The following is a 14,320-nucleotide window of genomic DNA, read 5'->3' as shown; positions in this document are numbered from 1 at the left end:
ACACAATGTCCGTGGTAATATTTCCAAATCTATCTTTGTCATACAACGCACTCAGTCGAATAGAATATTGTCAGCATACTGTCAGTCAGACAGTGACAATCAGTGACAATTTAAAATATTTGACATGGCATCGGGAATATTTTGAGTTGTTGATTAAATAATATTCATATGTGTATTTGATAAATAATTGATTTAAGACGTGAACTTAATACAAAGTTATTTATTGTGTATTATTTGTGGAAGATCCAAGCAGAGAATACATCAGGATAATATATTCTGTGATCGAAGTATTTTGTTATTAAAGATGTTCAAAATTGTAAGCGTTCCATAGTAACAATATATTATTAAAAAATCACTTAAACACTTTTCCTCTTTTCTCGATTGAGTATTAGTTTTTGTTGTACATATAAATTATTATTAACTGAATTATATTATTATCACATTTATTAACTGAATTAATAATTTGTAATTATAAAAGTAACAGTTATCCAAGAACATTCAAAAGCCATCTCTTTAAATTAATGATGACATTTTCAAGTAGAATGACAATTCTAGTAATATTTACATATCCATACCAGTGTGAATTTTTCTACATGTAATTTGCCGTGTAAACACAGAAAAAGTAGAGATACCCGTAAAATATTTGCGAATTATGTACCGATGGCCTTAATACATTTACTTTTGATTGAGACTGGCTGAATGACAATAGTCCAAGCCAAAAAAAAGTCAAAATGACGACCGCTTGTGGATTTCGACGGAACTAAAATTGAGGCCTTTTTTCTTTTTACTGCCCTGCTATAATGGGGGTTTTTAATGTCAAATCGTTGTTAAAATTGTTGTCAATATTTTCGAAAATCAATATAATTAATAAATTTGAATACCAAAGATTTAATAAAAAGCTTATTTTTATATTATTTGTATATTGTGTTCCAGAATATTTGGAGTAAATTTAGAACGAACACGTTCTTTTTGATTCTACTGATGCTGGTAGATTAATCGATGGGACTACTAAATTTTTCACTTTATTCATTTTCGAAAATACTGACCATTTTAATAACGATTTATTAAAAACCCCCATTGTAGCAGGGCAATAAAAAGAAAAAGGGCCTCAATTTTAGTTCCGCCGAAATCCACGAGAGGTCGTCATTCTGACTTAACATCTCCAATTGAATATGCAACTATTGCAAGGAAACGCTTATACCCCATATAATCTGATGAACTTACTAGCTTTGAACAAACCGTCAATCTTTAGAATTCTTCTAGATCAGTGGTTATCAATCTTTTTGAGTCTTGTACCACCAAATTATTTTTATTAAATTTGGTACCACCTAACTGAAATACCTATCCTATAGGTAATTAATTTATAGGTATTTATAATTTATATGCTGAAAGTTTAAGGAATGGATAAAATCAAATTTAACACGGTACTGATTTTGGCTGTGTTTATGTTTTTGCGTTTTGTGTACCACTGCAAATAATGATATGTACCACCAGTGGTACATGTACCACAGATTGAGAATTGCTGATTCTAGGTTATGTTATGTCGTGCAAATTGAAACTTTAGATTATAAAATTAGTCGTTTAAATTAATAATACCCCGTATCCCTACTTAGTCTGTGGTAAGTTACTCTGAACTACTTGGGTGCGAAAAGTTTTTCTTGCTTTCCATACCCTTGGTGGTTCGATTGGATTCTTAATAGTCTTGGTGTATTGTCAGGCGTTGATTTTAAGAAGTGTTGCTGGCTGGCTAAATGGGCGCAGTTCTAAAAAGGCGATAAAAGAAAAAAAAAATCAAATAAGTTTTATTTATTTATCAATAATATTTAATATTTTAAAAAAATAAATATAATATTTCAGTTAAATAAACCAAGAGTTGCAATACTGACTTTTGGGTCCCCAGACAAAGACGAGTATTAGTAACATCGTAGTGTTTATAATAGACAAGGCGACAACGGCGGGTTCTTTGGAGAAAATATTCCCATGATATTTTTTTGCATAATCACATTCGTGAGACATTCCAAAATAAGATTCAAGAAGTCGCCCATGTGAAAATTTTTCCAAATTTTTTTTAACAATATTTTTTAATCAAATTGCAAAAATCAATATTTTTGGCCCGGACAAATTGTTTTAGGTTTCTGGGACTATTATGGATAAAAAAAGGTCGAAATGGTGATGCGAATTTGAGGTAGCCTAAGCTTTACTTTACGATTATGTCGGATTACAACAAGGCATTTGACTAAGTTTTACATAACCGCCTCCTACAGCTACCTCAAGATAAAAATTTGGATGTGAGAGATATTACAGTACCTGGCCATAATATTAGGGAAAAATTTACTATATGAAGTTATTTCTCTCATGATTATGACTATATTTGAAAAAATATTGTTTTGTTCCTTTTTTGTGAATATTAAATCTTAAGGTGCGTACCCATTAGGTAAAGGTATCCTTAAGGTTCGCTGCTCCGTGCTCCTGTAACTGCTCCACATAGTGGATACGTTGGCGCTCCTGGACCATGTAACAGTGCGGACTCCGCCTCGGTGCTCCAATCGGTGGCGGTTTATATGTAGAGGAGCGCATGCCGTATCGGTTAGAGCAGTTGCATGGACCGCGTAGCAGCAAACCTAATGGATACGCACCTTAAAGTTAATACATATTCACAAAAAAGGAACAAAACGGTATTTTTTCAAATATTCATAATCATGAGAGAAATAACTTCATATAGTAAATTTTCCTATGCTTGGCCTAATAATTTGGCCAGGTACTGTAGAATAACATTACACCTTTCCTTTAATCAAACTAAACGGTAAAGTTTGGCCACGAACTATCGGAAGAAATAGAAATACATCGAGGGGTAAGGCAGGGATGCATACCTTCTCCGCTGATCTTTAACCTATATTTAGAAGAAATAGTTCAGAAAGCTAGTTTAGAAAGAAAAACAACTAATATGGTACGGACATGTACAGAGAATGCCAGATAACAGAGTCCCTAAACAGTTTTTGGCGTGGGCATCACAAGGGAGAAGGAAAAGAGGAAGGCCGAGAAGAAGCTAAAGAGAGGGAATTGAAAAAGGACTAGAGGAAAGAGAAATCCTTCCAGGTCTATGGTAAAACAGAGAAGAATGGCGGTTAATGATTGGTTGTGATAGTAGAAGTAGTTCAGAAAGCACTAAAAGATACATTAAGTGGAATTAAAGTCAAGTCAACGAATAACCTATAAATAACATCAGATATGCCGATGATACGTTAGTAATCGAAGAGTAGGTTGAAGAATGGCAGGTTCTAATTTACTTTAAATATCAAAAAGACGAAATTCATTACCATAGCAAAGACACAACGACAAGAGACGTTATGGATTAGGAACGAACTCGTTCAAAAGGTGGACAGATATATTATTGTGTATCATTTTGTCAATCAAAGATAGAATAAAAATTTAATTTTTTAATATAACGCGGGCACATAAATTTGATACACCCTGTTTATTGATTTGTAACTATTTATTAGAAGTTAGCTTTTACGCAGTGGGTTTATCCTTAATGAGTTTTTCCCTGAAGAATTAAAGACATTTGTAAAAAGTGAAGTGAAAAGACAATTTATTTCGGATTATAATTTTAAAAAGATTGTTTTGTTACGGGAAAGGCAAAATCCACAGGTAATTATAATTATTAGTTTTTAGAAAAATAAGGTAGAGAAATTTGGAATTTTAAGTCCTTTTGTTTAAGCCCAAGAATATTTGTAGAATTCCCGAAAAGTAATTATGATTAGTAGAAGTATTTGTTGAAAGAATGCATGGTTTTTTCGAATGAAAAAAGAGGAATGTGGAGAGAGAAATGTTTCTGATTGGCTTGGCAATTTGGAATGGGGAGAGAGAAGTTTGAATGTTCAGACAGTTTGGAAAAGGAGATTATTATGTGACCGACATCCGATAAGAGCTGTCAAAAGTTTTCGTGAGTAGTTCAGAAGCAAGTACTAGTGGTTGTTTAATAGTGAAGAATAGCTGAAAAGTGGAACAAGAGACAAATCAAATTGAGAAGAAATACCTCTTTGATTCTGTAAAGTCCAAGAGAGTAAGTTACAAGAACTATAGTTATTAAAATTATTTGTAACACCAAGTTAAAAAGATACTTGGGTCTCAGGAGATTATAATTGTGAGAAAGAGAGGAGAGTTTTGGAGTTTATTGAACGAGTACTGGTCAAAAGAGGCCTGGCTCGTGTTTTGGAGAAATACTTGCTGGTATGCTGCTGGATTGACGCTGAGAATGGAGAGGGCTTTGATTGGTAGCCTAACATAATCAACAAGGAGAAGCTGTTTGGGTCAAGAGGAGACATCATTTTGTGTGTATCAAAAAGGTCAGTCAATAACTTATGTGATAGATTTTCTTTATAATCAGAAGTTAATTTCTTTTTGCGTATAAGCATATGAATTAAGATTCCAACATTTCAAAAATTTAATAGGAAGTATAAGTAGTTTTGCGAATACCTAAATTTGTTTGTTTAGTTTGTTCTATTAATGGTATCAAGAACAAAGCGATAAATATTTGTTTGAATTAGATTAATTTATATGGTAAAAGTTTCATTTGGACAGTTATGCCCACAGGATTTAATTCATAAATTTTCAGAGCATTGCTTTTGATAATAAAGGTATTTGTATGTGCTTATTTATGGTATTTCTATTTATTTCATTTTATTATTTTATTCCGATAAGGATCAACTAAGAGATACTGAAGCCACGAGAAAAGATAAGTATAACCTAAGATAATTTAGTTACTTTTTTATGACAAAAAGGCACCCTGAGATTTGTCTTAATTTTTTTATGTATGATTTGCGACAATTGAATAATTAATTAAATAATTACTAATTATATTGATTTGTAACTATTTATTAGAAGTTAGCTTTTACGCAGTGGGTTTATCCTTAATGAGTTTTTCCCTGAAGAATTAAAGACATTTGTAAAAAGTGAAGTGAAAAGACAATTTATTTCGGATTATAATTTTAAAAAGATTGTTTTGTTACGGGAAAAGCAAAATCCACAGGTAATTGTAATTATTAGTTTTTAGAAAAATAAGGTAGAGAAATTTGGAATTTTAAGTCCTTTTGTTTAAGCCCAAGAATATTTGTAGAATTCCCGAAAAGTAATTATGATTAGTAGAAGTATTTGTTGAAAGAATGCATGGTTTTTTCGAATGAAAAAAGAGGAATGTGGAGAGAGAAATGTTTCTGATTGGCTTGGCAATTTGGAATGGGGAGAGAGAAGTTTGAATGTTCAGACAGTTTGGAAAAGGAGATTATTATGTGACCGACATCCGATAAGAGCTGTCAAAAGTTTTCGTGAGTAGTTCAGAAGCAAGTACTAGTGGTTGTTTAATAGTGAAGAATAGCTGAAAAGTGGAACAAGAGACAAATCAAATTGAGAAGAAATACCTCTTTGATTCTGTAAAGTCCAAGAGAGTAAGTTACAAGAACTATAGTTATTAAAATTATTTGTAACACCAAGTTAAAAAGATACTTGGGTCTCAGGAGATTATAATTGTGAGAAAGAGAGGAGAGTTTTGGAGTTTATTGAACGAGTACTGGTCAAAATAGGCCTGGCTCGTGTTTTGGAGAAATACTTGCTGGTATGCTGCTGGATTGATGCTGAAAATGGAGAGGGCTTTGATTGGTAGCCTAACATAATCAACAAGGAGAAGCTGTTTGGGTCAAGAGGAGACATCATTTTGTGTGTATCAAAAAGGTCAGTCAATAACTTATGTGATAGATTTTCTTTATAATCAGAAGTTAATTTCTTTTTGCGTATAAGCATATGAATTAAGATTCCAACATTTTAAAAATTTAATAGGAAGTAGAAGTAGTTTTGCGAATACCTAAATTTGTTTGTTTAGTTTGTTCTATTAATGGTATCAAGAACAAAGCGATAAATATTTGTTTGAATTAGATTAATTTATATGGTAAAAGTTTCATTTGGACAGTTATGCCCACAGGATTTAATTCATAAATTTTCAGAGCATTGCTTTTGATAATAAAGGTATTTGTATGTGCTTATTTATGGTATTTCTATTTATTTCCTTTTATTATTTTATCCCGATAAGGATCAACTAAGAGATACTGAAGCCACGAGAAAAGATAAGTATAACCTAAGATAATTTAGTTACTTTTTTATGACAAAAAGGCACCCTGAGATTTGTCTTAATTTTTTTATGTATGATTTGCGACAATTGAATAATTAATTAAATAATTACTAATTAATACAAAAGTAAGAGAAAGCAGATCATAACAATATATACTTGGGAATAATCGTAACCGAAAACAACGATTATACACAGCAGATCAAATCACGTATAGCAAAAAACAATTCAGCATTCAATAATATGAAAAAAGGACTTTACAGTAATGATATGAGTCTGCAACTCAAGGTACGAATACTGAGGTGTTATGTATTTTTTGTGTTATTATAAGGAAAGGAGAGTTGGACACTAAAAAAGGATATAAATAACATAATAATAGAAGCGAAATGTAGACTTGTAGAAAAATTTTGACGTTGGGTCGATAAGATTACAAATAATGACGTTCTAAAAAGAATCTTCTTCTTTTTATTATATTAGGCCTCTTTACCTGTTCTTAACCGATTTTGAGCTTATATTCGTAGCGACCTTTTAAAGGGCCTTCCTATTGGTCTCTTGCCTGTTGGCTTTGAATCTCTGGCTATACGGGCTATTCTCTCGCTGCCCATTCTGGTCACATGCTGATTCCATTCCCGTCTTCCGCCATCCCCTCCGTACTATGTTTTGTATGTTACAGAGATCTCTTAAGGCTCCCCCAAACCAACGCGAATTATTCGCAGCGGATTCGTGACGGAAAGTTCGCAGTCGAATTCCTGACGGAATTCGTAAAGAACTTCATATTGAAGCGAATATATTCGCGTCATACTCGTATGTATCTAGTATTGAGAAGAGTTGGTGACAACGAAAAACAAAGAATACTACTCAGTGATCTCAATTCTTCACAAAAATGTATATATACATCATCAGATGAAGAAGAAGCTCTTGTAATGTTAGCAATGGAGGACGACAATTCAAGGTAAAATTATTACCTATAGTTATCCTAAAACAACAATATGGACTATATTATGAATTTAATCTTAGGAAAAGAAGAAAATGGGTTCATGATATCAATCTAGAAAGACTGAAATGTGGGGAATATCACACGCTGATGCCTCAATTACGAAAAGACGATAAAAGATGCTACATTTATTTTAGAATGACAATAGATTGTTTCGATGAACTGTTGCACCTTGTAGAAAATGATATTAGAAAATCAGACCCGAATTACCGAGAAGCTATTTCTCCCGAAGAACGGTTGGCCATAACATTAAGGTAAGAAAATGAAAAAAAAACTGCAGGCATTATTTATATCATTAATTTACTACAGTAAAAGAGAATAAGGATCAAAATAACTCTAAAATATACTTTATGCATTGTAAGAGTCAAAGGAATTGACATAGTTGGAAACTGATGGATTATAAGAAGCTGCTTGGTTGCAACTCTGCGCCAAGTTGTGTAGTGTAATATAATTATTTTCACAATTCACTTCATAGAACCCAGAAGTATTCGATTGTTTAGGTAATGCAGTGTCATTTGGTGAAGGTAGGGATACAACCGAAATACTTCCGACGGAAGAGGGGTTTTGATAGGTGTCTGTACTTTCAGCTCTAGATTGATGGCTATTCAAAGAACTTTCCTCCAATTGAAGCAACTCCTGCTCCATGATAACTTGCGCAATCTTCATTTTTGTTTCAATTTGCCTTCTAGGAGAGAAATATTTTACCGTAGAAGCATGAGCCAAAAACAGTTGATCGGTAGCATCATGCACTACTCTCTTTTTGCTCTCAAAATAACTGATCATATCTTTCACAGATGTGGATGGCTCAGAATTGCGTTTTCTGTTTGTTCTGCCTGTAGAAGGAGTTTCATTTGAAAGAGTAACCCTAGGAGCTTCATTTCGAGTAGGTTTCGATGAGGAGGGTTGAATCTTATTCTGGGAATCATCTGTCTGAGTTGTTAGTAGATTTTTACTACACGTTGGTTTCTGTACTGCGGAATTTTCATCCGTTAACATATTTTCGGGTGATTCTATATTTGGGAATGCTTCAGATTCTTGTGTATCAACATCTGTGACATTGGATGCAGTCTTAGCAAAATTTAGGAACGGTTTGAACGATTCCATATGATCTACCCATATCCATTTTTTTTATCGCTTGCCGCTTGTCCAGTTCTAGTTTTATTAGTTCTTATGTACTTAGCGTACGTATCGCGCAGATTCCTCCATTTTTTTTAATCTCATCCCCTGAAACAAAATACTCTTTTTTAGGTATCTGGCTACCGGAGATACATTTTATACAATAGGCCATAGTTTTAGAGTCGGGTTTTCGACTGTAAGTGCCATAGTTGTAGAAGTTTGTGAAGCTTTATGTAGAAATTTGCAACATATTTACTTGCCCGAACCAACTACAGAAATATGGAAAAAATCTGAAGAAGGTTTTAGAAATACCTGGCGATTCCCAAATTGTATTGGTAGCATCGATGGCAAGCATGTTACTATCAAGTGTCCAGAAAAAACAGGATCTAATTATTGGTGTTATTTGAATAAGTTTTCTACAGTATTAATGGTTATTGTTGGCCCAGATTATAGATTCATTTCAGTTGATATTGGCGGTTTTGGTAAAAACAGCGACGGTGGAATATTCGAAGCTTCCAACATGGGAAGAAGATTTGAAACAAATCAGATGGGTGTACCTGAGCAGAAAAATCTCTCAGGCCAGAATGAACTTTCCCCCCATGTCTTAATTGGAGACGAAGCCTTTGCACTAAAACCATACTTGTTGAGGCCCTTTCCATACAGTCAAAGCAGAACAGATATTTTCAAGGAAAATTATAATGTGAGGCTCTGTAAAGCGAGAAGAGTAGTAGAAAACGCTTTCGGAATATTGGCACAAAAATGGCGTATATTCTACAGACCAATGGAAACAAAAATTGATACTAGTATTCTCATTGTGAAAACTGCATGTATTTTGCATAATTTTCTAAGGACAAAAAAATGTGATGATAGATTCATAGAACTTTTAGATCCACCAGAGCCTGAACTTGGAGCATTTCAAAATTTGGACAATGACCCAAGGAGAGCTGCAAGACTGGCATTTTCTGTTCGAGAAAAATTTGCCACGTATTTTAATTCAGGACTATGAATAAATTGTTCACGATGAAAATAATGGACTCTTCTTGCAGTAAATATAGTATTGTTTAGGCCTCTGCTTTTCTTTAGTCTTAGATGTAGAAAAATAAACCAATAAAAATCGTAAAACTACTCACCATTTTCGCCTATTTCTTCTCCTATTCTAGTCCAAATCTTGTCCTTTTTCCTTACATTTTTTTAATCTTCATGAGAAAGGTCATAGAGAATAGGATACTTTCGAACCAACTCAATAATTCTCTCCATTTTCAATTTTTTCACATGCGAAACCACTGCGAAACTGATAAAAACGCTGTCGAGTGCGAACTAAGATTCCGGACGAATAAATACGCAGACAAAACGCATGCCCGAACGACGAAAATCGTACTTGTCTGAACTTGTATACTTACCACAGTGGAAACAATTCAATGCGAATCGTATGCGGTACGGAATTCCGCAGGTAATGCGAATTTTCCGCGTTGGTTTGGGGGAGCCTTTATTCTGTCTTACACTTTAAAAATAATGAACAAGGAAAATGAGATATTAAATAGAATTAAAATAAGAAAATTGCTGTATATGGCTCATGTCATGAGAGGTGAGAGATATGCAGTGGCGTAGCTGACAGGCCCGCAGGGGCTGTCAGCTATGCCACTGCATAACATAATACTTCAAGGGCTTAATAACTTAATACCGCAGGGGCTTCAAGCTTAATATTTCTTCTTTCTTTAAATTGGGGACTAAAACATATTTTCCGAATAAGCATCAAAATAGGGAGTTTGGAAGAAAGTAATGATGACGTAACTCTTACTCTTTCCGAGTGCAAGGTGCAATTTAGCGTTTCGTAGGCATGTTGGTAGTTTAGATGAAAGTGAATCCCGAAAAGGTAATTTTTTATCGGTGGATCTTTTACTAGCTAAATATGATCCTGTTTTAGCTGAATTTACCGATAAAAACAACAACTTAAACAAATTAGATAGAAGGCATTATATTTAATTTCGATTCAGAGATCATCACCATCTTTCTATGGACCATTTCGAACTCTTTTGTTCTCGTCAGGAAAGCATATGCAATGATGCTCTGAATCGAAAAAAAAAACACCTTTCCATTCATGCCAATTACAAAATATAATTAACATTAAGACGCTATAGCGACCTCTATTAACAAAATGTCGAAACCCAAAAGACTCCATTTTCAAACAAATAAATGTTTAAAAATAATAAAATCTTCGGATTTCTTAGTTCGGAAACAGATTCTCTCTTATACCTATTCCCATCCTTCTAAAAATTGCAAGGAAAAGGGTGATAAATGTATAGACATGGGGAGTCTACATAGTTGCACTCCACAACATATCAATTCACCGAGGTAAAGATCAACAAATCTGCTTCCTATTACTGGATTCGTGAGTAAAACCGTGGGTAGATAAAGGGCATTATATTTAATTTTGATTCAGAGATCATTACCATCTTTCGATGGACCATTTCGAACTCTTTTGTTCTCATCAGGAAAGCAACTGTAATGATGGCAACATGAGAAAGATAGTAATGATCTCTGAATCGAAATTAAATATAATGCCTTTTATGTACCCACGGTTTTACTCACGTATCGAGTACTAGGAAGCAGATTTGTTGATCTTTACCTCGGTGAATTGATATGTTGTGGAGTGCAACTATGTAGACTCCCCATGTCTATACATTCATCACCCTTTTCCTTGCAATTTTTAGAAGGATGCGAATAGGTATAAGAGAGAATATGTTTCCAAACTAAGAAATCCAAAGACTTTATTATTTTTAAACATTTATTTGTTTGAAAATGGAGTCTTTTGGGTTTCGACATTTTGTTAATAGAGGTCGCTATAGCGTCTTAATGTTAATTATATTTTGTAATTGGCATGAATGGCAAAGGTATTTATTTTTCGATTCAGAACATCATTACAGTTGCTTTTCTGATGAGAACAAAAGAGTTCGAAATGGTCCATAGGAAGATGGTAGTGATCTCTAAATCGAAATTAAATATAATGCCTTTTATCTACCCACGGTTTTACTCACGTACCGATTACTAGGAAGCAGATTTGTTGATATTTACCTCGGTGAATTGATATGTTGTGGAGTGCAACTATGTAGACTCCCATGTCTATACATTCATCACCCTTTTCCTTGCAATTTTTAGAAGGATGGGAATAGGTATAAGAGAGAATCTGTTTCCGAACTAAGAAATCCAAAGATTTTATTATTTTTAAACATTTATTTGTTTGAAAATGGAGTCTTTTCGGTTTCGACATTTTGTTAATAGAGATCGCTATAGCGTCTTAATGTTAATTATATTTTGTAATTGGCATGAATGGCAAAGGTATTTATTTTTCGATTCAGAACATCATTACAGTTGCTTTTCTGATGAGAACAAAAGAGTTCGAAATGGTCCATAGGAAGATGGTAATGATCTCTAAATCGAAATTAAATATAATGCCTTTTATCTACCCACGTTTTTACTCACGTATCGATTACTAGGAAGCAGATTTGTTGATCTTTACCTCGGTGAATTGATATGTTGTAGAGTGCAACTATGTAGACTCCCCATGTCTATACATTTTTCACCCTTTTTCCTTGCAATTGTTAGAAGGATGGGAATAGGTATAAGAGAGAATCTGTTTCCGAACTAAGAAATCCACAGATTTTATTATTTTTAAACATTTATTTGTTTGAAAATGGAGTCTTTTGGGTTTCGACATTTTGTTAAACAAATTACTTGAGCCACCAAATACAAAACGTAGTTAAAAATTTGCTGGCTGAAGAAACTGAAAACAAATTTATTAGTTTAATTTAAAAAAATTGTTTTTATTCAATAATTCTTGATACTGCTCAAGATATTTCAAAACACGATCAGCTTAGTTTTATTTTCCGATATGTAAAAATAACTTGCGATGAAAATAATTTACCTTCCAAAGCAGAAGTTGTTGAAAGTTTTTTGGGATTTATATGCGTATTAGACAAAAGTGCAGAAGGTCCTGTAAATAAAATTTAAAAATTTATACAATCAAAGTACCTTTCGTACACAACTGCAAAAGAAAGGGGTATGATGGGGCAAGCGTTATGAGTAATGTATATTCAGGCGTAAAAAGGCGCATAACTGACATTGAAAACACAGTTTCCTATCTTCATTTGTATCCCATAGTCTGAACCTAGTGCCGTTGCTGGTGTACAGGAGTTGGTCTTTTACGACATAATTAAGAGATTATATGTTTTTTTAGTGCAAGTATTAAAAGATGGAATGTACTACGTATGTACTATTATCACTTTGGATTCATCGCGTTTGCCAACCTTAAAAATGTTATGTGAAACCCGGTGGTCATCCAGACATGATGCTATTATGGCTTTGCATCGAGCTTTCCGACAAGTAATAAAATCTTTAACGAAAATTTCATTGCTATCAAAAAAATATGAAAAATTAGAAGCTAATGCATTATTAGAGCATATGAATAATTTAGAATTTGCTGTTAACATTACTATTCAATATAAAATACTTAAATTTATTCAACTAACATCAAAACTTCTGCAATCTGAAACGGCAGAGTTTACGGTTTTTCAACTTTTTGAAAAAACTCGTGACAATCTTCGACAAATGAAAATTTCGTTATCCGAAATCTTAGCAGAAGCAGCAGGAATAGCAGAATAGTGGAGATTAATCCGGAATTTAAAAATAAACGGAAAAACGTATAAAAAATTTACGATGAGCTCAGTTGCGACGAAAAATAACTTGTAGCAAAAAAAGTTTTAAAGTTAATGTTTTCAATGTTTTAGATGTAATATTGCAACAACTTACTAATAGGTTTAGGTTTGTCGGATTAAGAGACATGAAGGTATAATTGGTTTTCATGTCTATTCCCAAAAAACGTATTAACACGAACCGATGAAAACTTATTAAAGAACGGCCAAATGTTGTCATTTACACATATTTTAGTAAATGGTAATAATACGGGGGCCCACAAAAATTGTCGTGGGGGGCCTCCAATCTTCAGCTACGCGACTGGAGATATTCATTGAAATATATCACTGTACAGGGATAGATACTGGGCAGTGGAAGAGTATGATATTGTAAAATTTGATTAAGCCAAAGACTGTCATGGCCGGGACTTGTCCAGAGACAAGAGGATGCAAAAGCAGCAAAAAAAATATTACAACGGAAGCCGATAGGAGGGCAAAAAGAGAAGCTGATAGATGAACGAGATAGTTGGATGACGTGGAAGACGACCTGAAAGCCATAAATAAAAGACAATGGAGGAGAAGGGCACAAGAGAGATCTGAATGAAAGGCCATAGCCAAAGAGATTATCCTATATCCCATCCAGGGTTATGATGCCAAAAGCACAAGAAGAAACAATTTGAGACAATGGTAGAATTGTAACTTTGTTGAACTGTTTATAGCAGCGGTATCAAAGGTGAAAAGAGCTGTAATTATAGCCAACCTCCTTAAAGGAGACGGCACTTAAAACGAAGAAGGAAGGTAATTTTAAGATTAGTGCATCTCATATTTTTGGTAGAGAACTTTATTATTTATTTTGGTAATTATTTAATGATAAGTATTTTAAGAAATTGTGGATTCTGAAAGATAATCGATAATGATGGTATTCGGAATGAAAATAATACCGGTACGACAATATGATTCTGCCAATAATACCTAAATTATAAATATATTGACGGTAGTAAAAAATGTGATGATAATTTAACCGTAGCAACATGTTTTAACATTAAAGGCATAGGCGCAAAATGTCGCCTGTTTAAATGTTAAATGCATTTTAAATGTATTAATTTTTTTTCGAATCCTAAGAAAACTAATAAGTATTTTTGAAAAATTTAGACGCAGAATGAAAGACTACATTAGTACCGAGGGTCCAAAGTACCGTAGAATATCGAAAAAGTTTCTTTTGAATAAGATATTTTAAATTAAAAGTCACACTAAATTTTTTCTTTTCACCCCTGTAACTTATTAAAATAAACATTATAGAAGTTTCAGGGAGCTTCGGTCCTCGGCAGTAACGTAGTCTTTCATTGTGCATTTAAATTTTTCAAAAATATTTATTAGTTTTCTCAGGATTAAAAAAAATGAATA

At 33.4% G+C, this 14,320-nt stretch overlaps 1 protein-coding gene across 1 annotated transcript in view; it reads right to left on the bottom strand.

Annotated features, from left to right (window-relative positions):
* LOC114335083 (prostaglandin reductase 1) overlaps positions 1-14,320 on the bottom strand; it is a 64,753-nt gene that overhangs the window by 35,599 nt on the left and 14,834 nt on the right. The gene's annotated exons all lie outside the window — the stretch shown is intronic.

This window comes from Diabrotica virgifera, chromosome 9 (genome assembly GCF_917563875.1).
Source record: "Diabrotica virgifera virgifera chromosome 9, PGI_DIABVI_V3a".
In the NCBI taxonomy this organism is placed as follows: domain Eukaryota; kingdom Metazoa; phylum Arthropoda; class Insecta; order Coleoptera; family Chrysomelidae; genus Diabrotica; species Diabrotica virgifera.
This window is presented reverse-complemented; position numbering and strand designations above follow the sequence as displayed.